The 24,522-nt window shown below is 46.3% G+C and overlaps 1 protein-coding gene and 1 long non-coding RNA gene across 5 annotated transcripts in view; one reads left to right on the forward strand and one right to left on the reverse strand.

Annotated features, from left to right (window-relative positions):
- LOC140069249 (uncharacterized) overlaps window positions 1-24,522 on the forward strand; it is a 159,744-nt gene that overhangs the window by 111,497 nt on the left and 23,725 nt on the right. The gene's annotated exons all lie outside the window — the stretch shown is intronic.
- Window positions 1,262-17,234, reverse strand: LOC140069258 (uncharacterized). 4 transcript variants are annotated; one of them, XR_011848761.1, is made up of 3 exons: window positions 9,590-9,884; window positions 3,769-9,132; window positions 1,262-3,489 (listed from the first exon to the last, which is right to left on the reverse strand). It is a non-coding gene; the product is annotated as an uncharacterized lncRNA (long non-coding RNA). The 4 variants fall into 4 exon arrangements; XR_011848762.1 differs by having other exon boundaries at window positions 1,262-2,276; window positions 2,841-9,132; XR_011848760.1 differs by lacking the exon at window positions 9,590-9,884 and adding an exon at window positions 17,169-17,234 and having other exon boundaries at window positions 1,262-9,132.

Genomic DNA, 24,522 nt, shown 5'->3' on the forward strand with positions numbered 1-24,522 from the left:
TTTTGGGGTCTGGATCTACAATTATAAACTATACAGTTCCGACTTACATACAAATTCAACTTAAGAACAAACATTTGGAACCTACCTTGTACTAGCTTGGGGACTGCCTGTATTTAGTATGTCAAGTGTTCATCCACATGGCAGTAGTATTTCTGTTAACAAGTAAGACAGGACACACTAGGGCAACGATGGCGAACCTTCAAGAGACCGAGTGCCCAAACTGCAACCCAAAACCTTCCTACTCATCGCAAAGTGCCAGTACAGCAATTTAACCTGAAAAAAAGATGGTTTAGTTAAGAATCAATAATATTTTGTCTTAACCCCTTAGTGACACGGCGTGGAAAGGCTTTAGTGACCGGGGCATTTTTATCGAATTTTCGTTTTAAGAGCCATAACTTTTTTACCTTAAAATTTTTTGCAGTGTTTTTTTTAGGGCACTTTTGTCAGACTGTGCACGTTCCTCTAGGCTAAAACTGCTTGTGCAGCTCTTTTCAGAAGTGTCTGTGCCGCTATTGTGTCATACGTGACGTTTTTGTGGCACAGCTGCGCTGCTTCCATGCTACACAAATTACGGGGGCGTGCCGTTGAATGATCCGACTGATTTGGACCGAGCGCCGTATTTAACTTGCAAATTGTGTCGGACCAGTGCAGGGAAGTAGTAAAGCGTCCATACCTTATGTCAAACCGCCCACTTCCTGAAAGTGACAGGTACCACGCCCCCTTTGATTCAGAAGTACACGCCCCTTTGATTTAGTCCTATTTCTCTCCATTTTTTAATAGGGTTTCTGTAATGTGAGGGTGCAGGGTTGATGTAATGTGTGGGTACCTGTATGTTGTGCAGAGTGAACCCCCCTTTTATATGATCTGTAGCAGATTCATATCATATTGGTTATCACACATAGTTTCATTTAATTTTAATTGTATATTTATCTAATGCAGTGAAGTATAAATTGAAACCCCCTATGATTCAGTCCTATTTCCCTTTCTCCTTTTTTATAGGGTGCCCTGTATGTAATGTGTTGTATGGCATGTGTAATGTGTGGGTGCAGAGTGAGCCCCCCCCTTTTATCTAATAGGATGTAATGTGTGGGTGCCTGGAGGCTGTGCAGAGTGAACCCCCTTTTATCTAATGCAGTGTTCTTACTTTGTTAGGGATTTTTATGCAGGGCCCCAACAGCCCTCTTGACTTTTGTAAGGTGAGTCCTAATTAACCCTTTCATGATTGAACATAAAGACTAAGCCAGACATACGTCAATCTCAGTCAAGATCTTCTCCTCTTTTAATAATCAAAATGCATAATATATATCAGACAGAAGAGTCATCAAAGGGGTGTGAATAGTATACAGCAAAGCTATTGGACATCAGCATATTTTGGGAAAAAAGTTAATTAATTGTGTTCAGTTCTCAGAGACCTTGTACACAGATATTGTTTATACTAAGAAGAAGATAAGTGGCTCCAGAATCATATTATTATGCAGCTTCGAGGACAGACTGGCTTCTCATTAAATGTCAAAGGGTATTAGCTGACAGGCCAGCAAACAGGTTACATAAAATGAAGTTTGAATCATGACATTAACTTGACAATGGTCAGGGAACATGGCCGCTGTATCTAAGATGGCGGACAGTAGTCAAGATGGCGTCCGAAACCAGTGCGACCTCCTTAACAATTCCCCCCTTTGAGCTTTGCTGGCCTGTAACTCCATCCTGAGCGACCTCCTCAAGCCCCAGGTACCCACAGGTAGGCTAAGCCCGTACCTGCTGGACTTGTTAACTCTTCACCAGATCCCCTGGAGGCTGGTCACTCAGGGGTTACAGGCCCGCACACTCAAATCACATCACTGAGTCCCCATAGTCCATAGGCTTGTAAACAGGCAGCATCATCCTCCGCTCCGGGAACTTCTCCTGTCGTGGTTCTTACCGCTTGGACGGCCATCTGGGACATGGTGGACTTGATGAGGGGGACCACACAACGCGCAAGAGCGTTGACAAGAGCAAAATCACAATCCTCAATATTACCCCCACTTAAAGGAAACCCTTCCAATCCCCCAACCACAAAGTTAAGGACAAAGTGTCCACCCCAGAGTTTCTCTTGAGTTCCCTGGACAGTCCTCCAATCCTTCCAGTGCATGGGTAATGGATCCATAGGGGGCGATGTCATCTGGGATGTATATGCGACAAGCCACTCCCACCATCGTACAGACTCCTCCCTTCTCAGCAAGGATCAAGTCCAAAGCCATGCGGTTCTGGGAAGCATCTCCGATATAATTCACAAATCTCTGTTGATTACAATAAAAAACAGTTACCCAACCAACATCTTTGCTCATAGCTCTCTGGGGAATAATGGACTCTAGTCCTGTCCATATCTGACTGTGGGCCTTGTACTCATCTGGGACCCCCCTTGGTGCTCCCACTGTATCTATATAAACGTTGTCATCTAGGTGCTTCTCTCAGACCTCCAGAATCCTTTGGGATTCTCTACCTTTTCTTATGTGTCTGATCAAACTTATCCCTGGGGTCACGAGGAAGGAATGCACAAGTTTTATCACCGTACACTCACCTTCCCAGACTCTAGGCCCGACCTGACTCTCCTATCCCCACAAATCCAGTATACATCAGACACTGCTAATACAGGGCTACCTGTGCTGTCAATGTTATAGAAGGTCATTGTCTTGTTGCACCAGCCGTAGGTAAAGTCTCCTACCCTGGGGGCATCCTGGTCACCCCTATAGATACAGTGATAGTCATGGTTGGGGTGTCCCTGAGCATACAGTCAGTCAGAAGAGACCAGCTAGCAAGAAGAATAAGTAAGCATGGAATAGAAAGTGTGGAAGCGTGCTGACTTCCCTCTAGCTTCACAGACGTGGCACTGGTCAGCAGGACTTGGAAAGGACCATCGTAGCGAGGCTCCAGACTCTCTCTCTGGTGTGTCTTCACCACCCGTAGTCTCCAGGCTTCAGGTTATGCGTCCTGAGGTCTCTGTCTGGATCTGAAAAAGGAATCAGAAACACTTTTGCGGACCTTTTCCAAGACCTGGCTCAACTGTATGGCGTGTTCCACCGGGTTTCCTGCCATCAGCTATAGGGTCTGTGGGAAGTAGGGGCCTAGTCTGGGTGCACAGCCAAAAAGTACTTCAAAGGGGACAATCCCATCTTTCTGTTGGGGGTGGTCCTATCTGAATGGTGGGCAGCAGGAAAGCACTCGCGCCATGGTTTCCCTTTTACTTCCATGGCTTTCCAGATCTCTAACTTAAGAGTGCCATATAAAGTATCTCAAACGCACCACCAACTTGGGAAGGGCGAGGGGTGTGCAGGGCCTGTTCTACACCCAGGAGGGACAAGGTTTCAGGTCTTTACCTGTCCAGTGAAGTGGGTTCTGCCACCGGACTCTATGGTCTCTGGAAGTCCAAACCTGCAGAAAAATCTCACTCACCAACTTCTTTGGCTGCAGCTCTGGCAGTAGCCTTGGTCATGGGAGAAGCTTCTGGCCACCCTGGAAAGAGATCAATGCACACAAGCACGTACTCCTACGTACCACTTTTTGGTAGCTGAATAAAATCCATCTGCAGTCTTTGAAAGGGATACAGCAGCTTGGGTGTCACCTTCTGTGGGGTCTTTACCACCTTACCCGGGTTGTGGCGGGCACAGACTATAAAGACTTTCACTAGTCTAGTGACAGGGGTAGTAACGCCCGGGCAAACCACTTATGGTTTATGAGCGCTAGCATGGCCGTTTTGGATATGTGTGTGTGTCCGTGGGCTACTTGACTTACTGTCGTGTGCAGGGCTCCGGGCAGGCACACCCTCTCTCCCAGCATCCAGGTCCCATTGGCATCTGGGCTCCAGCTTTCCTCCACTCTTCCTTCACTTCTGATGACACTCGGGCCACCAGGGACTGGAACACCTGTGGATCAAACTTTTAGCTCAGAACTGAGACTTCAGGACAGTCTCCGGGCTCCATCTGTGCAGCTGCCTTCGCCATCCCGTCGGCCACATACTTGTCCTTGGCTTGTGGAGTTACCAAATTGTGTGTGCTTTTCCTTTTATTATCCCCACCTCTTGTGGAAGTAAGAGAGCATCCATGAGCTCTATAACCAGCGTGCCATGCTTAAAGGGGGTCCCTGCAGAGGTGAGGAAATCTCCAGCCTTCCATAAGGGTTCATAGTCGTGTTTAGACCTCAAAACTATACCTTGAGTATAGATGTTCGCCCTTTTACCTTCCACCAGCTGTAGCGCTTCCCTGAGTGCCATCACTTCACCTCCTGCGCTGATCTGTGTGGAGGGAGTGGTTCTGCTTGTACTACCTCATGTGCGCCACTGACCACTGTATATCCAGTGTAGAACCGTCTGTCTTCTCCTGCAGACCTGGAGCGATCTATGAGAAAAAACTCAACATCTGGGTTAATCACCCTTCTCCCCCCTCCCCCTCTCTGAATCCTGGAAGACTGGTGACAGAATGAAGGATTCAGAGCTGTGCACCTTATCAGTGTGTCCTGGGGCATCAGGAGTGCACACTGGAGTCTGAGCTGTCTGGCCTTTGCTCAGATGCTTGGGCTGTACTTGGGTGAGGACACTGTGCAAGTCATGTGGGGTTTGCACTGTAACTGAGTGATCTAGGGTCTAGGATCAGCTCACTGGCCTTGCTGAGCAGATTGCTGGCTGCAGCTACTGACACATGCGGGACTCCCCTCACAACTGAGTCTAACCGGGCCTAATAGTGGGCCACTGGGGAGGCCACCACGTTCCTGGGCTAGGACACCCGTCTCCTAGATACTCCGTGCAAAATAAAATAAAAGGTTTGGTTCAGTGGCATGTGCCTAGGGCCGGGGCAGACAGGATTTGCCAGCTTAAGGCTGTGGAATGCATCAATTGCCTCCTGACTAAGGGCAAATGGGGAAGAGGCAATTCAGTCAGAAAGGGGCAGCAGACCTTATCCCAGGCTGCAGGAGCTGGCCAGTCCTAGAATCATGTGAAGAGGCTTAGGGCCTCAGGGCAGGGGCATATTCTGGACTGCCAGCTTTCTTTCCTCTGTCAGGTATCTGCCTGTGGCTGAGAAGCAGTGGCCTAGGAAGACCACCTTCTCCTGGCAATACCGGAGTTTGTCTCTGGAAACCTTGTAACCCTTCTGGAACAGAAAACACATAAGGTCAATAAATGCATCCTGGCAAACAACAACAGTAGGTCCTCCGCATACTGAAAGGAGAACATCCAGTAAGGGGCCAGTCTGCCAGTCTACTCCCTGTAAAGCCGTGGGGTATTGGCTGGGTGAGTTTTACCCCCCTGTGGGAATCTGCACCAGGTATACTGGAATACTGAACTGGTAAAGGCAAATAGATACTGGCAATCCTCATGTAGGGGCACAGAGAGGAAAACATTTGCCAAATCAATAATAGTGAATAATATGTCACTCTCAGGGACTGCTGCCAGTTTGGGCTAGGGACCACTGGGCTTCAGTGCACTCATTGGCAACTTAAAGGTCATGGACCATCCAACATGTATCCGGCTGTTCTTTCTGAGTCTTTTCTTGACCGGGAATGGGCTAAAATCATCATCGGACTAGCAGGGGAGAGTTCTACAATGCAAGGCGATAACTCTGTTTGGGGGGGCTGTTCTCACTGACATCCTTGTCCGTAACCACCCCCCCCCCCCCGTCTTGCCCTGTGGGGGCCGTCTCCGCCACTCACTACAGTAATGTCTCCTCCCCGCAACGCCCACTTGGGTTGGTCGGTTGAGACTTCCGGAGATGTTGTCAATCTCACTTTGGTCTGTGAAACATCCTCTATTCCCTCTGAACGTCAATGTCAGAGTCCCTCCACCACATCTCCAGTCCAGTGTTCTGCGCTACCTATAAAGTTCTGGCCAGACTCCAACGTCTCAATAAAATCCAGGTACACTTAAGATGGTTTTTAATCAAAAAGGAACAAAAGTCAGTCATAGGCTCTGTAATACAGTTGGGAGGCTCGTTCTTGCTTAGTCTGTTCATGGGGTACACAGGAGGACATCACATCATACTGTATTCTTGTTCCACAATCAAATAAATTCCTTCAAGTCTTTTTTAGATTGTCAGGGAGAAGTCTAAACGCAGCGATCTACCCCTCCCAAATGTAAATGTTCTCACTAGCCTGTAAACCACGAGATAACAGAACACAGATTCCAAGCAACTCAATATGGAGAAATTCAGTTTTCCGTGAACATCAAGGTCACATAAGACAGACACAGCATTCAGGCAAAGCCTTAGACTTACATGTCAGTCCTTTACAAAACAAAACGCAGCTCCAACAGCCCCCACCCTTTTGTTAACCCCTTAAATGCCAGAAAGCAGGTACCGGAGACATTGTAACACTTTTTCATAGTAATTTTTCTCTAATTGTCGGGATCAATAAATTTGAATAATACTCAAACAACCTCCCACACTCCAAGACCCCTAGCAGACGCCCCAAGCATGGTCAGCTGTTTTCCTACAAAGCCCCACAACAGCTTTTATGGCTGCCAACAGCAATCAACTTTCAGGGACTTGAAGGGAATATAACTTAAAATGGCCGCCACTGAGAAATAAACTGTCTTAAGATGGCCGCCACTGAAGAATGGTAGGGCGTGTCATCTTCTCTAACCACAGATACAGGGGTGGAGTCTGGATTACAGGGGCCATTTTTCACTCCAAGGAAAATATAATAAAATCTCTTTTTCTCAAATTCTTTCCACATCAAAAACTTTGAAATGTCCCTTATCACCTGTCTCTTTCTTCATTGGGCACTCTGAAGGATTCCTGTCACTCTGTCCTGGTCCGTCCGTCAAAGTCAGAGGCTATAAATGTCTGTTTCGCAAATCTGATCAAGTTTTCTCACTTGTACAATCATCAGATCATCTGACACATCCCAAAACCTTCAAACCTTCAATACTTTCTACTTCAACACAAAACTACCAGCCCTTATGTCCGATCATGTCAACTTGCACTTTTCCATCAGTCCTACTGAACTCAACAACCTTCTATCTCTGTGCATCTTTCCCCTTCATGTGGGACACAATCTGAGTAGCTTTTCTAGGTCCGCACCCTTGGCTTACTTTACTTTGCTTACTTCCCATCACAAATGTCTACAACTGCAACACTGCCAAACCTGTCCCCCACAGATACAACGAATCCGACACCTTGTGTGACCGACCCCAAAGAAACTAGATACCAGACTTCCACAGAGGACTCTTTACCAAGTCTCCCTTATTGACTCTTAACCAAATCAACTCTCTTCACTGAACTACTCTCTCCTTGACTCTTTACCAAGTCAACTCTCTTACTGACTCTTTACCAAGTCACTACTAGTTCTTACAGTCATCCACAAAGTCGTTCAGACTCCAAAATGAAGCTAAACGCACACTTGATCAGAGTGGGTCTCCGCTGCACGTGCACAAATTGAGCTCTATACCTCTATGGGCAACCCTATTGGCACCAGTCAAACAGTACTATAGACACTATGATAATCTGACAACCACAACAAAGTATCTCCTACTTTAGCAGTGCGGACCTCTAAGGGCTACTCCCTCCCGTCCCACAGTTTCAGCTAACATCACAGACTGTCTAACCATCCGTCACTGTCCAGTCTCTGTCCAATCACCTTACAAAGTGGTTCTTTGCCAAAAACTCTGAGCTTAGGTTACAGTGAACAACAGTGGCAAATACATAACACAGAGACAGTCTTACCCGGTCCGTCCAACCAGTGAACCAGAAGTGACATATCAAGGTAGACAAGAAAAAACAGCTTACCCTGAGAGCGTTCTGGTCAGTTCTGTTCACTGAGCCGGCGGGGACACTTCACGGAGGCTGTCTCGGTGTTGTTGTTGTTTACTCCTAAGCCCACCCAGGGACGCCAAATATTGTTAGGGATTTTTATGCAGGGCCCCAACAGCCCTCTTGACTTTTGTAAGGTGAGTCCTAATTAACCCTTTCATGATTGAACATAAAGACTAAGCCAGACATACGTCAATCTCAGTCAAGATCTTCTCCTCTTTTAATAATCAAAATGCATAATATATATCAGACAGAAGAGTCATCAAAGGGGTGTGAATAGTATACAGCAAAGCTATTGGACATCAGCATATTTTGGGAAAAAAGTTAATTAATTGTGTTCAGTTCTCAGAGACCTTGTACACAGATATTGTTTATACTAAGAAGAAGATAAGTGGCTCCAGAATCATATTATTATGCAGCTTCGAGGACAGACTGGCTTCTCATTAAATGTCAAAGGGTATTAGCTGACAGGCCAGCAAACAGGTTACATAAAATGAAGTTTGAATCATGACATTAACTTGACAATGGTCAGGGAACATGGCCGCTGTATCTAAGATGGCGGACAGTAGTCAAGATGGCGTCCGAAACCAGTGCGACCTCCTTAACAACTTCAAGTATAAATTTAAATGAAATTGTGTGTGATCTCACTTTATATTAACTTGGATGTAACAAATAGTTTAATATAACTTTAAATTGTGCGTGTATAACATTTATATATAATGTTTTACCATAGATAAAATGACAAAAATGAAACAGACACCTAACAGAATCTAAGGGTCGCTCTGTCCTTATATTCTGTTCTCAGCTGATAAGATCCCATTAGCACACGGCCCCTACATTAATTACACTGTATGATGCAATATGATGTATCAGAAAAGAAAAAACAGAAGTAACGTGAATGCTGAAGTGCTAAGATATGGGAAAATCTGTCAGGAAGAACCTGACAGGATATACTTTGTACACAAAAACAGAAGTTTAACTACACTTACCCAATATGCTACATCAGCATGTATAAGACTAGTAGAAACAATCGCATTACAGAGTTAACCACGCGGTTTGTAATAAGGGGAGCCCCCTTTTCTTTAGGAGTAAACTTCCCTGTGTTATCCCCAATGGGGTGGATGAAATAGACAGTCCTCTGCGTGTAGTAGTGAATGATTCGGATGGTTCAATCAGTGACATTTTTATTTCTTCCAGATTCTCTCGCGTAGTTGAATTACCCACAACTGTAGATGGGATATTTAGTTCAGCCATGGCTTGCAGAAAGGTGTCCCATCCAGTAGGTATTGTGTTTTTAGCAGGCTGTGATTGAGTCTTCTTGCGTATCAGAGCTCTCAAAATGCTGCACCATGCGTATCTGGAAAGGACAACAATTACAGTTCATATATATTTCAGGCCATCAAGTCCCCTGACTGTGATACTTAACTTTAATAGGTTCTTTTAAAAAAGAAATGTTTTGCCCTGGTTAACTTTGTTCAGACCCCTACAAGTCATATGTAGTAATAAATTATGCCCAACCCCCGCTAACTTTTTATACTCAGCAAGTAGATTGTGACAGTATTTTCTGTAAGGGTGTTATGTCCTGTATTTCATTGCAAGGGAATGTTCTAAGATCCAGCTGTAAGTACCTATTCATACAAGATTTTATTGATTGCGTATTCTGTCAGAAGTGTTAATGAAGGATGTCAAACGGCTCATGCAATTCTACATTTCTACAGAGCGCCGTAGTTTTTCTGTAGATAACTGATCTGTGTATGTGAGAGGTGTTTAGTTTTGCAAACCCGGACATTGTTTGGGTCTAAAGCGTGGCTTACCCTCAGTATCTTTGTAAGCTTTATTTTCTGGCGCTTCAGGGATTGCAGGTAATGAGGGCGATCTTTTAAAATTTTCGGTCGTTTCATTACATCTTCTGCATCAGGTTTAGCAATTCCAAGTTGCAGATTTTCTTTAACACGTTAGCGACGCTAGACGATATAGATCGTCTTTCTCCGCAGGTACTTCACGCAAAAAGACGATCTATATCGTCATACATTGAAACTGTCACCATGTGTTAACACATGGTGACAAGTCCGTGGCGACAGCTGTCAACGACAGCGGATCGTCACGGACATCGGGCCAGGGATCTATCACAGCCGTCCCTGCCCAACAATCACTGTGATTGGTCAGGGGATCCAGCCTGACCAATCACTGTTAAAGAGGGAGGGGAGAGCTGGTTCCCGGGTCTGATTCTGTCATATTTCGTGACAGAAGTGACAGGATCAGAGCCGTGAACCGAAGCTCTGTCCCCTCAGTGTGTGGAAAGTGCCCCCTCACAAACAAATACCCCACAAAACCCAATCCGACCCCCTCCACACCCCTGTTCTTCATCTTTATTCAGTGTGACAGACGGAGCTGTCATTTTTTTTTTTTTATGTGTGAACAGGGACAGCGAGTAGGGACATATACTGTATACACAAAAGCAGTATATAAAATCGTACGTTATTACATATACTTACACTGACCTTCAGCGTTTGTATCCCTTCCTGGGCTGACATTTCAGTTACTGTTTCTTGTTTTATCATAAAATTAAAAAAAAATAAAAAAAATACTAAAAAAAATATAGTTCTAGTTTTATAGATTTAGTATCAGTTTAGTACTGTAGGGATACATTATTACATATACTTACACAGACCGTCAGCGTTTGTATCCCTTCGTGCGCTGACGTTTCAGTTAGTTTTTTGTTTCACCATAAAATAAAAAAAAACTATTAAAAAAAATACTAAAAAACAAAAAAAAGACAAAAAAAAAATAGTTTCTAGCATGGCTAAACGGGTGTATTCAGCGGATGAGGCCTATGCCTACATGTGTTCAGATACAGACACTGCAAGTGATGAAGAACACTTTCTCCTCCTAGTGATGAGCCCTCACAAAGGCGCAGTAGGCAGAGTGAAGAGCAGTCAAGTGACCCCAAATATGTTTTCTCCCCAAATTCCAGCATTCAGTTCCAACCCAGGAATAAATATTAATACAGATGGGTACAAGGAACTTGATTTTTACAGAGGAATTTGTAGACCTAATGGTTACACAGACAAATCTGTATGCAGAACAGTTTCTGGCCGGTCACCCCACTAATGCCACAGAATTAAAAAAAATTCTGGGGACTTTTTCTTAATATGGGACTTGTTAAAAAGCCTAGCATCCGGTCATACCAGTCCAGTGACGTTTTATACCACACACCAATGTCCAGGGCTGTAATGACAAGACCACGTTTTGAGGCGCTGTTAAAATTTCTGCATTGCAGTGATAATAGTCAGTGTCCTGCTGCTGGTGACCACGCCCAAGACAGATTGTACAAAATTAGGCCAGTAGCGACTCATTTTAATGAGAAATTTATGGAAGTTTACACCCCACAAAAAAATGTAGCCATCGACGAGTCACTTGTACTTTTTAGAGGTAGACTTAAATTTCGGCAATATTTGCCAAGCAAAAAAGCTTGATACGGGATCAGAGTTTACAAGCTCTGTGAGAGTGAAAGCGGATACACCTACAAATTCCGTATCTATGAGGGAAAGGACTCCCAGATCTGTCCACCTGAGTGCCCCCCTGTCCTAACCACAAGCGGTAAAATTGTATGGGATCTTTTATTCCCCCTGATGGGTAAAGGCGATCACCTTTACATAGATAATTTCTATACAAGTGTCCCTCTCTGTCAGTGCCTCCTTGAAAAAGGAACAGTGGCCTGCGGAACAATAAGGAGGAATCAAAGAGCCCTCCCAAAAAATCTGGTGGACCTTAAATTGAGACGGGGTGAAAGCAAGTCCTTGTGTCAGAGTAACATCATGCTGACAAAATATAAGGACAAGAGAGATGTGTTTGTCCTCACATCTATCCATGCAGATTACAGCACCCCAGTCTCTGTTAGAGGAGCCAATGCCACAGTCCTCAAGCCAGTCTGCATACAGGAGTACAGCCAACACATGGGAGGGGATGATCTAGCCGATCAAATGCTACAGCCATATAATGCGATTCGCAAGTCCCGCACTTTGCACTAAATGCACTGTAACCTTTTTGTACCAAATGCATTGTATAATTCCTTTATCATTTACCGCAAGACCCGCCAACAAGTAACATACCTGGCATATCAAGAACAAGTAATTAAGCAATTACTGTTCCCAGAGGGTGAAGAGGGTGCGAGCACATCCCATACTAGTCACGCCAGCAGAATTGTGCCAGGACAACATTTCCCATCTGAGATCCCCCCCACAGAAAAGACAAGATGGCCATACAAAAAATGCCGTGTGTGTTACAAGAAGGGAACACGCAAAGATACCGGTTATCAATGCGACACTTGCCCAGATAAGCCAGGGTTGTGCATCAAAGACTGTTTCCGCGCTTACCATACTTCCCTGGAATATTCATTTTATTGTTATTTTGTCATTTTTGTTATTTTTACATGATCCGGAACAAACATGCCCAAAATTTCATTGCAATGTTGGCCATTTACAAAGTGATATTATACCTAAAATTTTAAACAACATTTCATTTCATTATACCCCTAGATGAATACAGAAGGAACAAGTGTTCTTCACAACATATGCAAATAGATTTTGCCTGGATTTAATTTTACTAGCGCCAAAAACTTTCATTATACCCCTAAATGAATAAATTCTGCTTTCTGGGTGTTGCTTTCAATAAGGTTCACTTATGGTGGTGTTACATTATTCTGTTAGCTCAAATCTACTATAAGTGTGGAATGGGGCCTATAAGTCACTATTGCTTTATCCTGGAAACCTTTAAGGATTTTGTTTCCAAAACGGGGTCACTTGTTGCGGTTTAACGGTCTCCATTCCCAAAAGTCTTTGTAAATGAAAGGTGTGACATAAAACTTTCAGGAAAATTTACTCACTCATAACCAAATGGTGCTCATTGGCGCTCTGTTCTGTGCCCTGCTATATGCCCTAAAAGCAGTTTACACCCACATGTGGGGTATTTCTGTGATCAGGAGGAATTGTGCAATAAAATGGGGTGTGTGCTTTTTCCTACAACCCATTGTAAATTTGTACATTTTAGGCCTAAATTAATATATTAGTGAAAAAAATTATTTTTCAAAATTTGACTTCCATATTATTTTAATTTTTGTGAAACACAGAGGGGAAGAAAAGGCCATTGTACCCCTTAATAAATTCCTTCAGGGGTGTAGTTTCCAAAATGGGGTCACTTTTTGGGGTTTTTAAATGTTCCCATTCCCAAGAGTCTTTGTAAATGAATGATGGTGGCCTAAAACAGTTTCAGGAAAATCTACCCACTTATAACCAAATGGTGCTCGCTCTGTTCTATGCCCTGCTATATGCCCTAAAAGCAGTTTACACCCACATGTGGGGTATTTCCGTGCTCAGGAGGAATTGTGCAATAAAATGGGGTGTGTGTTTTTTCCTATATTTGTACATTTTAGGCCTAAATTAATATATTAGTGAAAAAAAATTATTTTTCAAAATTGTACTTCTATTTCTCTTTAATTCCTGTGAAACACCGAAAGGGTTAAAAAAAAAACCTTTTTAAAAGTGGTTTTGAAAAGCTGGATGGGGGCATTTCTGAAAATGAAGTAATTTGTGATGGTTTTTTATTGCAAAGTCTTTTAAAAAGCTCTTTCTTAATTGCAATAGTCCATAAACACGGTTTCCAAATTTTCCTATAAATTGCTGTTACTATTGTAAGTCTGCTAACATCCTAGAAAAATTTAAGAATATTTACAAAGTTATTACAATATAATGCAGAGCTATGGTAAATGCTATTTATTAAGTACCATATATACTCGAGTATAAGCCTAGTTTTTCAGCACAAAAATTGTGCTGAAAACCCAAACTCGGCTTATACTTGAGTAAAAAAAAAAAAGGTTTTACCAGGGTTTTGTGGTAAAATTAGGAGCCTCGACTTATACTTGGGTTGGCTTATACTCGAGTATATACGGTAATTTGGCTGGTAAGATTGTCTGTCTGAAAAAAAAAACATGTTAAATTAGAAAAATTTCAGATTTTTTTGATTTTTTGCTACATTTCCCCTTTTTTAATAAAAAAACATGATTCATATCAACTAACATTTACCACTGACATAAAGCACAGTGTGTCAAGAAAAAACAATCTCAAAATAACATAGATAAGTTATTGTGTTCTGAAGTTATTATCAAACAAAATGATACATGTCAGGTCTGAAAAATAGGCTTGCATCCTGAAGGTCATTTTAGGCTGCGTCCTTAAGGTGTTAAACGCTTTTAGTAATCTTTCTATACAAGTAGGTTCACCGCACCGTGGTCCGCGCTCGGCGCACCATGCTCGCCCGCTTCCTGTTCAGGCGCACGAAGTGATCGCGTGCATGGTCCGCCGAGCGCGGACCAAGGTGCGGTGAAGCTACTTGTATATAAAGATTACTAAGCGTTGAAACGCTTTACATCTCTTTAAAAACAGAACAAAAATAAGCTCCGGCACCGGCTCACCCTGAGCTGGTGTACGGCATTTGCAGCTTATAACCACCATTGGAAGTGGAAGGTTTCCTTTAAATACTCTATGCTGATTTTTTTATACTACCTTTTGATGCCCGATATATCAGAAAATAAAAATAATTTTCCCATATGGTCCACACTGTGATGATGAAGAAACTGCAAATGTCCTAATTTCCACTTGCCTTCACACAAATTGTAATAAAAGGTCAAAAAGTTACACATAAAAAAAATGACACCCTACACCACTGGTACCGAACCTATTGCACGGGTGCCAGAGGCGGCACTCAGAGCCCTTTCTGTCGGCACCCGGGCCATCGCCCCAGCACACCAGACAGGACTCAAAGAATCTTCCTGCAGTTCCAAGCAACTTAAAAGATGCTGGTGTCAGCCATATTGAAACTTCGTAAGAGGGAGAATGAGTAGACAGGGCCGAATTATCTTTGGAGGACCTCCTGCTGGCCCCACAATTCTCTGTGTACAGAGGGACACTGGAAAGAAGCTACAATGATGAAAAGTTATCATCTTTCTACTGTGTTGCTGTCCTCAGGAGGCCAATATGATCGAAAGTTGTTGAACAGGGAGCAATAAGTCACTGCTTTAATTTTTGGGAGGCACATCGCAATAAATAAGGGGGATTTTGGGTTGCAGTTTGGCACTCGACCGCTAAAAGGTTCGCCATCACTGCCCTACACTGTTCTGTGCTGCATTACCCCCTGCCAGGAGGAATATAAGAGTAGTGAGTGCTGTATTACCCCCGGCCAGGAGGAATATAAGAGTAGTGAGTGCTGTATTACCCCCGGCCAGGAGGAATATAAGAGTAGTGAGTGCAGTATTACCCCCGGCCAGGAGGAATATAAGAGTAGTGAGTGCTGTATTACCCCCGGCCAGGAGGAATATAAGAGTAGTGAGTGCTGTATTACCCCCGGCCAGGAGGAATATAAGAGTAGTGAGTGCTGTATTACCCCCGGCCAGGAGGAATATAAGAGTAGTGAGTGCAGTATTACCCCCGGCCAGGAGGAATATAAGAGTAGTGAGTGCTGTATTACCCCCGGCCAGGAGGAATATAAGAGTAGTGAGTGCTGTATTACCCCCGGCCAGGAGGAATATAAGAGTAGTGAGTGCTGTATTACCCCCGGCCAGGAGGAATATAAGAGTAGTGAGTGCTGTATTACCCCCCTGCCAGGAGGAATATAAGAGTAGTGAGTGCTGTATTACCCCCGGCCAGGAGGAATATAAGAGTAGTGAGTGCTGCATTACCCCCGGCCAGGAGGAGTAACAGAGTAGTGAGTGCTGTATTACCCCCGGCCAGGAGAAGTAACAGAGTAGTGAGTGCTGTATTACCCCCGGCCAGGAGAAGTAACAGAGTAGTGAATGCTGTATTACCCCCGGCCAGGAGGAGTAACAGAATAGTGAGTGCTGTATCACCCCCAGCCAGGAGGTGTAACAGAGTAGTGAGAGCTGTATTACCACCGGCCAGGAGGAGTATCAGAGTAGTATGTTCTGTATTACCCCCGGTGAAGGAGGAGTAACAGAGTAGTGAGTGCTGTATTACCCCCGGTGAAGGAGGAGTAACAGAGTAGTGAGTGCGGTATTACCCCCTGCCAGGAGGAGTAACCGAGTAGTGAGTGCTGTATTACCCCCGGCCAGGAGAAGTAACAGAGTAGTGAGTGCTGTATTACCCCCGGCCAGGAAAAGTAACAGAGTAGTGAGTGCTGTATTACCCCCGGCCAGGAGAAGTAACAGAGTAGTGAGTGCTGTATTATCCCCGGCCAGGAGGAGTAACAGAGTAGTGAGTTCTGTATTACCCCCAGCCAGGAGGAGTAACAGAGTAGTATGTTCTGTATTACCCCCGGCCAGGAGGAGTAACAGTGTAGTGAGCGCTGTACTACCCCCGGCCAGGAGGAGTAACAGAGTAGTGTGTGCTGTATTACCCCCGCCAAGGAGGAGTAACAGAGTAGTGAGCGCCATATTACCCCCAGCCAGGAGGAGTAACAGAGTAGAGAGTACTGTATTACCCCGGGCCAGGAGGAGTAACAGAGTAGTGAGTGCTGTACAACCCCCTGCCAGGAGGAGTAACAGAGTAGTGAGAGCAGCATTACCCCCTGCCAGGAGTAACAGAGTAGTATCTTCTGTATTACCCCCGGCGAAGGAGGAGTAACAGAGTAGTAAGTGCTGTATTACCCCTTGCCAGGAGGAGCATCATAGTAGTGAGAGCTATATTACCCCCTGCCAGGAGGAGTAACAGAATAGTGAGTGCTATATTACCCCCGGCCACGAGGAGTAACAGAATAGTGAGCGCTGTACTACCCCCGGCCAGGAGGAGTAACAGAGCAGTGAGTGCTGTATTACCCCCAGCCAGGAGGAGTAACAGAGTAGCATGTTCTGTATTACCCTCGCCAAGGAGGAGTAACAGAGTAGTGAGTGCTGTATTACCCCCCTGCCAGGAGGAGTAACAGAGTAGTGAGTGCTGTATTACCCCCGGCCAGGAGGAGTAACAGAGTAGTATGTTCTGTATTACCCCCGCCAAGGAGGAGTAACAGAGTAGTGAGTGCTGTATTACTCATTAGTTACCTGGTGCTGATATGTACCAGAACATATGTGCCCTGGAGTCACAGCCACTTACCTGACAACTAATGACTTGTACTGGGTGTCAGATAATAATGGAAGTCCTGTCCTGTCACAGGAGAGATATTACCTCACTTATATATAAGCACATAATCTCCTCACACACAGTAATCACTAATAATGTCTATACTCCTGGGTCCTGAAAGGGTTGTATCCCTCCCCTGCTACATGTATATAACACAAGAACCGCTGGGGCTTCTCCTCACACATATAAGAGCCGCCATTATGTGATTCCCGCCATCACCTTCTCCTCACACACATAAGAGCCGCCATTATGTGATTCCCGCCATCACCTTCTCCTCACAGCATCTTCTCCCTCAGGTCACTGCTCTCCTCACACTTCACACTCCATAACCCCGCCCCCTCGTCTTCCCGCCCTCTCACCTCATTGGCTGCTCTGCACTCCGCGGCCATTTTCTCTCCGCATCTCCATCACCTCAGAGTGTGAGAGACTCCAGGAGCCGCCTGACACCCGCGAAGGAGGAGACTGATCCCTCCCTCTCCCCTCACCTCCTCGCGGGGCTCTCCATGTCTCTGACAGGAAAATATATCTCTGGCTGCACTGCTGAGGAGGGACATAGAGCTGCAGGTGAGCACAGCGCCCCACACAGGACACACAGGGGACAGCATTAGTCTGGAGGGAGATGAAGCTGCAGGTGAGCACAGCGCCCCACACAGGACACACAGGGGACAGCATTAGTCTGGAGGGAGATAAAGCTGCAGGTGAGGACAGCGCCCCACACAGGACACACAGGGGACAGCATTAGTCTGGAGGGAGATGGAGCTGCAGGTGAGCACAGCGCCCCACACAGGACACACAGGGGACAGCATTAGTCTGGAGGGAGATGAAGCTGCAGGTGAGCACAGCGCCCCACACAGGACACACAGGGGACAGCATTAGTCTGGAGGGAGATGGAGCTGCAGGTGAGAACAGCGCCCCACACAGGACACACAGGGGACAGCATTAGTCTGGAGGGAGATGAAGCTGCAGGTGAGCACAGCGCCCCACACAGGACACACAGGGGACAGCATTAGTCTGGAGGGAGATAGAGCTGCAGGTGAGCACAGCGCCCCACACAGGACACACAGGGGGACAGCATTAGTCTGGAGGGAGATGAAGCTGCAGGTGAGCACAGCGCCCCACACAGGACACACAGGGGGACAGCATTAGTCTGGAGGGAGATGAAGCTGCAGGTGAGCACAGCGCCCCACACAGGACACACAGGGGACTGCATTAGTCTGGAGGGAGATGAAGCTGCAGGTGAGCACAGCGCCCCACACAGGACACACAGGGGACAGCATTAGTCTGGAGGGAGATGGAGCTGCAGGAGAGCACAGCGCCCCACACAGGACACACAGGGGACAGCATTAGTCTGGAGGGAGATGGAGCTGCAGGAGAGAACAGCGCCCCGCACAGGACATACAGGGGACAGCATTAGTCTGAAGGGAGATAGAGCTGCAGGAGAGCACAGTGCCCCACACAGGGGACAGTATTACACATAACACACGCTCCTGTGATGTCACACAAGGGTAACACATAACACGCGCTCCTGTGATGTCACATACAGGTAACAGATAACACGCTCTCCTGTGATGTCACATACAGGTAACAGATAACACGCGCTCCTGTGATGTCACATACAGGTAACAGATAACACGCGCTCCTGTGATGTCACACACAGGTAACACATAACACGCTCTCCTGTGATGTCACACACAGGTAACACATAACACGCCCTCCTGTGATGTCACACACAGGTAACACATAACACGCGCTCCTGTGATGTCACACACAGGTAACACATAACACGCGCTCCTGTGATGTCACACACAGGTAACACATAACACGCGCTCCTGTGATGTCACACACAGGTAACAGATAACACGCTCTCCTGTGATGTCACACACAGGTAACAGATAACACGCGCTCCTGTGATGTCACACACAGGTAACAGATAACACGCGCTCCTGTGATGTCACACACAGGTAACAGATAACACGCGCTCCTGTGATGTCACACACAGGTAACAGATAACATGCGCTCCTGTGATGTCACACACAGGTAACAGATAACACGCGCTCCTGTGATGTCACACACAGGTAACAGATAACACGCGCTCCTGTGATGTCACACACAGGTAACAGATAACACGCTCTCCTGTGATGTCACACACAGGTAACAGATAACACGCCCTCCTGTGATGTCACATACAGGTAACAGATAACACGCGCTCCTGTGATGTCACACACAGGTAACACATAACACGCGCTCCTGTGATGTCACACACAGGTAACAGATAACACGCGCTCCTGTGATGTCACACACAGGTAACACATAACACGCCCTCCTGTGATGTCACATACAGGTAACAGATAACACGCCCTCCTGTGATGTCACATACAGGTAACACATAACACGCGCTCCTGTGATGTCACATACAGGTAACACATAACACGCGCTCCTGTGATGTCACATTTTCAGCCACTTATGGCGATTTTTGTGATTCTGAATGGAAATGACACTATAAGTATTAATCACGTAGAAACAATAGTGACCGCACACCATGTATGGGTGGTGCTCAATGTAGGATTCTCAGTCCATCCATAATCCACATAGAGAACATGGCACACACCAAACTGGTGCTGCAGCCTCACCACTCTCCTACCTACTGCAGACATTGCCAGATCATGCTTGACAAAGGTCGTGATGACCGAAACGTCGTATATTACCTCTGATCTGTATAGAATTATATAACTTTTGTTCAATTTCTACGGTGAAGGCTCCACTGTGTGAATTATACATTGAAAACGCTAAAAATAAAAAAATTAAAGAAAACCATTTTGGTGTGTGCCATGTTCTCTATGTGGACTATAAGTATTAATGACATCACGGCGTTGGTGCCTTAAAAGCGATGATGTGTCCGGCGTCCGCTCTCTGATAGTCTATGACTATGGGGCCACTGCCATTCTTTATGTTGTCATGTTGCTTTTCTTTATACGTGTCATTAATGTGAGAATAGCCCTGAACAGCAGAGGAGCAGCCTGTCCCAGACCTCAGCGGGGAAAGGGTTAAGACAGAAGTATTTACATCATTAGCAGAACTGAAAGCGAAAGTAACTTCTATCCTGATCCTTCCTCCATTACATTACTGGCGGCCATTTCCCTGCAGATCTCGTCTCTGTCCACACTGTGCGGCCTCCAGGTAATATCCCCCTCTCTTATCTGCTGTATATATATATATATATGTCCTGTCACATGTTATATGGTCTCTGTCCACACTGTGCGGCCTCCAGGTAATATCCCCCTCTCTTATCTGCTGTATATATATATATGTCCTGTCACATGTTATATGGTCTCTGTATACACTGTGCGGCCTCCAGGTAATATCCCCCTCTCTTATCTGCTGTATATATATATATATATATGTCCTGTTACATGTTATATGGTCTCTGTATACACTGTGCAGCCTCCAGGTAATATCCCCCTCTCTTATCTGCTGTATATATATGTCCTGTCACATGTTATATGGTCTCTGTCCACACTGTGCAGCCCCCAGGTAATATCCCCCTCTCTTATCTGCTGTATATATATATATATATATGTCCTGTCACATGTTATATGGTCTCTGTATACACTGTGCGGCCTCCAGGTAATATCCCCCTCTCTTATCTGCTGTATGTATATATATATATGTCCTGTCACATGTTATATGGTCTCTCTCCACACTGTGCAGCCTCCAGGTAATATCCCCCTCTCTTAGGACATATATATATATACAGCAGATAAGAGAGGGGGATATTACCTGGAGGCTGCACAGTGTGGAGAGAGACCATATAACATGTGACAGGACATATATATATATACAGCAGATAAGAGAGGGAGATATTACCTGGAGGCTGCACAGTGTATACAGAGACCATATAACATGTGACAGGACATACATATATACAGCAGATAAGAGAGGGGGATATTACCTGGAGGCTGCACAGTGTATACAGAGACCATATAACATGTGACAGGACATATATATATATATATACAGCAGATGTCACATGTTATATGGTCTCTGTATACACTGTGCAGCCTCCAGGTAATATCCCCCTCTCTTATCTGCTGTATATATGTATGTCCCAGAGGTCGCACTAACATTTTTCCAGAAGGGTAAAAATACTCCTCTCACCATTTTTGAGGAGTATTTTTACCCGAGGAGGAGTATGAAAATTTCTGTAATACACATAGCACACATAGCGCGCACACACACTACGCTCACAGGACACTGCACACTCACACACACTACTGCACGCTCACAGGACACTGCGCACACACACACACACACACACTACTGCACGCTCACAGGACACTGCGCACACTGCGCACACACACACACACACACACTACGCTCACAGGACACTGCGCACACACACACACACACACTACGCTCACAGGACACTGCGCACACACACTACTCACACAGGACACTGCGCACACACACTACTCACACAGGACACTGCGCACACACACTACTCACACAGGACACTGCGCACACACACTACTCACACAGGACACTGCGCACACTCACACAGGACACTGCGCACACTCACACAGGACACTGCGCACACTCACACAGGACACTGCGCACACTCACACAGGACACACTCACACAGGACACTGCGCACACTCACACAGGACACTGCACGCGCACACACACACAGGACACTGCGCACACACACTACTCACACAGGACACTGCGCACACACACCACTCACACAGGACACTGCGCACACTCACACAGGACACTGCGCACACTCACACAGGACACTACACACACTCACACAGGACACTGCACACACTCACACAGGACACACTCACACTCACACAGGACACACTCACACAGGACACTGCGCACACTCACACAGGACACTGCACGCGCACACACACACAGGACACTGCGCACACACACTACTCACACAGGACACTGCGCACACACACCACTCACACAGGACACTGCGCACACTCACACAGGACACTGCGCACACTCACACAGGACACTGCACACACTCACACAGGACACTGCACACACTCACACAGGACACTGCACACACTCACACAGGACACTGCACACACTCACACAGGACACTGCACACACTCACACAGGACACTGCACACACTCACACAGGACACTGCACACACTCACACAGGACACTGCACACACTCACACAGGACACTGCACACACTCACACAGGACACTGCACACACTCACACAGGACACTGCACACACTCACACAGGACACTGCACACACTCACCCGGTCCCATCGATCACATAAACGCAGGCAGCATTTGGAGCAGGACGGGGAGCGGCAGCCCCGCTGCCCACATGCCTCGCCGGGGCCTGCGCTCTCGCTGCGGGTCTCTCCTGCCCGCCCCTGACACTGAGTCACGTGTCCTGCTGAGCGGTCCAGCGCGCGCTGCGATCGCTCTATAGACATTTCCCTCATTTGCAGCGCACGCTGAACCGCTCAGCCTGCGCGCTACAGGGAATAATTGCCATGCGTTCTTTTACGCATGGCAATTATTTTGGGGGGTAATGGCGCCTCATCACGCGTCTATGACGCGTGGTGAGGCGTTAATGCGACCTCTGGTATGTCCTGTCACATGTTATATGGTCTCTGTCTACACTGTGCGGCCCCCAGGTAATATCCCCCTCTCTTATCTGCTGTATATATGTATGTCCTGTCACATGTTATATGGTCTCTGTCTACACTGTGGACATATATAGGGATTTGCTAATGCTGCTAAGAAATAGTGTGATTAGCCTGTTGCCCCTGCTGTATTGCCTCAGAAACCCCAGAGATATAAACAGGGGTTGTTTTGTAAATACAATCTGCAGTAGTGATGGGAATTACGTCTCTTCTTAGTGAGCTGGCTCATTAGACTCCGCCCACTAAGAAGAGCCAGCTATTTTGGCTCTTGAACAGGCCAATCCGTAACCCCATACCAAACCCCATACGTGGTGAGCCGTTTAGGGGAGGGGTTTAGTGAGCCATCAGCTCACAATGTTGTTCACATAAATGAGTCAGCTCTTTGTGCTGGTTCATTCTCGTATGACCTATGACCATAGCTCCCAATATTTTTGGAAGGGAAAGAAGAATAAAATGGCAGCACGCGTAGTGATCCTCCTAAGCCACACCCCCAATCTCGCCCTGGCCATGCCCCAACTTTTTACTATAGTATCATAATAATAGTCATCGTCTCAATAATAATAATAAATACATTTTTGCCCAGCCTGGGATTTAAACCCACAACCTCACAGCTCCATCTGCCATAGAGACACAGAGCCTCTACCCACTAGGCCAGTGGTGGCGAACCTATGGCACGGGTGCCAGAGGCGGCACTCGGAGCCCTTTTTATGGGCACCTGCACCATCACCCCAGAACACTAGACAAGACTCAAAGAATCTTCCTGCAGATCCAAGCAACTTAAAAGATGCTGCTTTCAGTCATATTTTGATACTTACTTTGATACTTGGGATTGTAGGAAGAGGGAGAATTAGACAGGGTCGGATTATTTTTGGAGGACCTCCTGCTGGCCCCAGAGGGAAACTGGAAAGAAGCTAAAATGATGAAAATTTTCCATCTATCCAGAGGTCGCGATAACGCCTCTGCAAGCGTCATAGACGCGTTTAAAGGCTGATTTACTCCCCCAAAAGATCACCAAGCGTATAAGTACGCTTGGTGATTTTCTTGTCTGAATGTTAGCTGCCGCTTCCAAGCGGTGACGGCGCCGGCTGCGATCATGCAAAATATTCTCTGCAGGATCGCAGCGCTGAGTGTCTGGAGGCAGGACAGGGAGGGACTTCCTGCTCACTGTCCGAGCCTCTCCTGCGGGGCGCTGAGAGTTGGGTGAGAGATGGAGGAGCCGAGCGGGGTGAGGGGGCGGAGCCGAGCGAGTGGTGAGAGATGGAGGAGCCGAGCGGGGGGAGGGATATCTGTTACCGGGGCTGTGCTCCTGATCGGTGTACGATCGTGCACACAGCCAGTAACAGGATCGTGCTGTCTATGTGACAGCCCAATCGTGTACTGTGACAGGGGACTGATAATAATCGGCCCCCTGTCACAGCAGCCCCTGTATACAGTGAGAGGCTGCAGGGAAGGTGCTGTGCATCCTCTCTGCAGGTCTCTGTATATAAATCACTGATGACAGTGATCCAATGGGCTCTTACCATTAGATCATTGTTATCTGTGATCTATATTTGAGTATATTATATGTTCCATTTCTAAATGTGCCCCTGCAAAAAAAAAAAAAAAAGTTCCCAAACTCCAGAAAATAAATTAAATAAAAATTCAGCAGCATCAGCCCAAGACTGGGCTGGGGGCCGCCATCAGCCATAGTCCGCTCTGTAGACAATAAGGCTGCATTCACACAAACGTATGCCCGCCAGGCCGTAGCCGTGCAGACGTGTTTAGTGACATGGAGAGGAGGAAGGGGTGACCTGCATTGGGTAATGTCCTTTTCCCGTGTACGGAGCGGTATTGCTCCGTGCGGCCATTGCCTTCTACTGGGGACCTAAAAGCCGCAAACTTGCGGTTGTACATGCGTCCCCCATATGGTGTGAATGTAGCCTAAGAGCGATGCCACACATGGCATTT

The sequence above is a fragment of the Engystomops pustulosus genome, chromosome 7 (assembly GCF_040894005.1).
Source record: "Engystomops pustulosus chromosome 7, aEngPut4.maternal, whole genome shotgun sequence".
Classification (NCBI taxonomy): domain Eukaryota; kingdom Metazoa; phylum Chordata; class Amphibia; order Anura; family Leptodactylidae; genus Engystomops; species Engystomops pustulosus.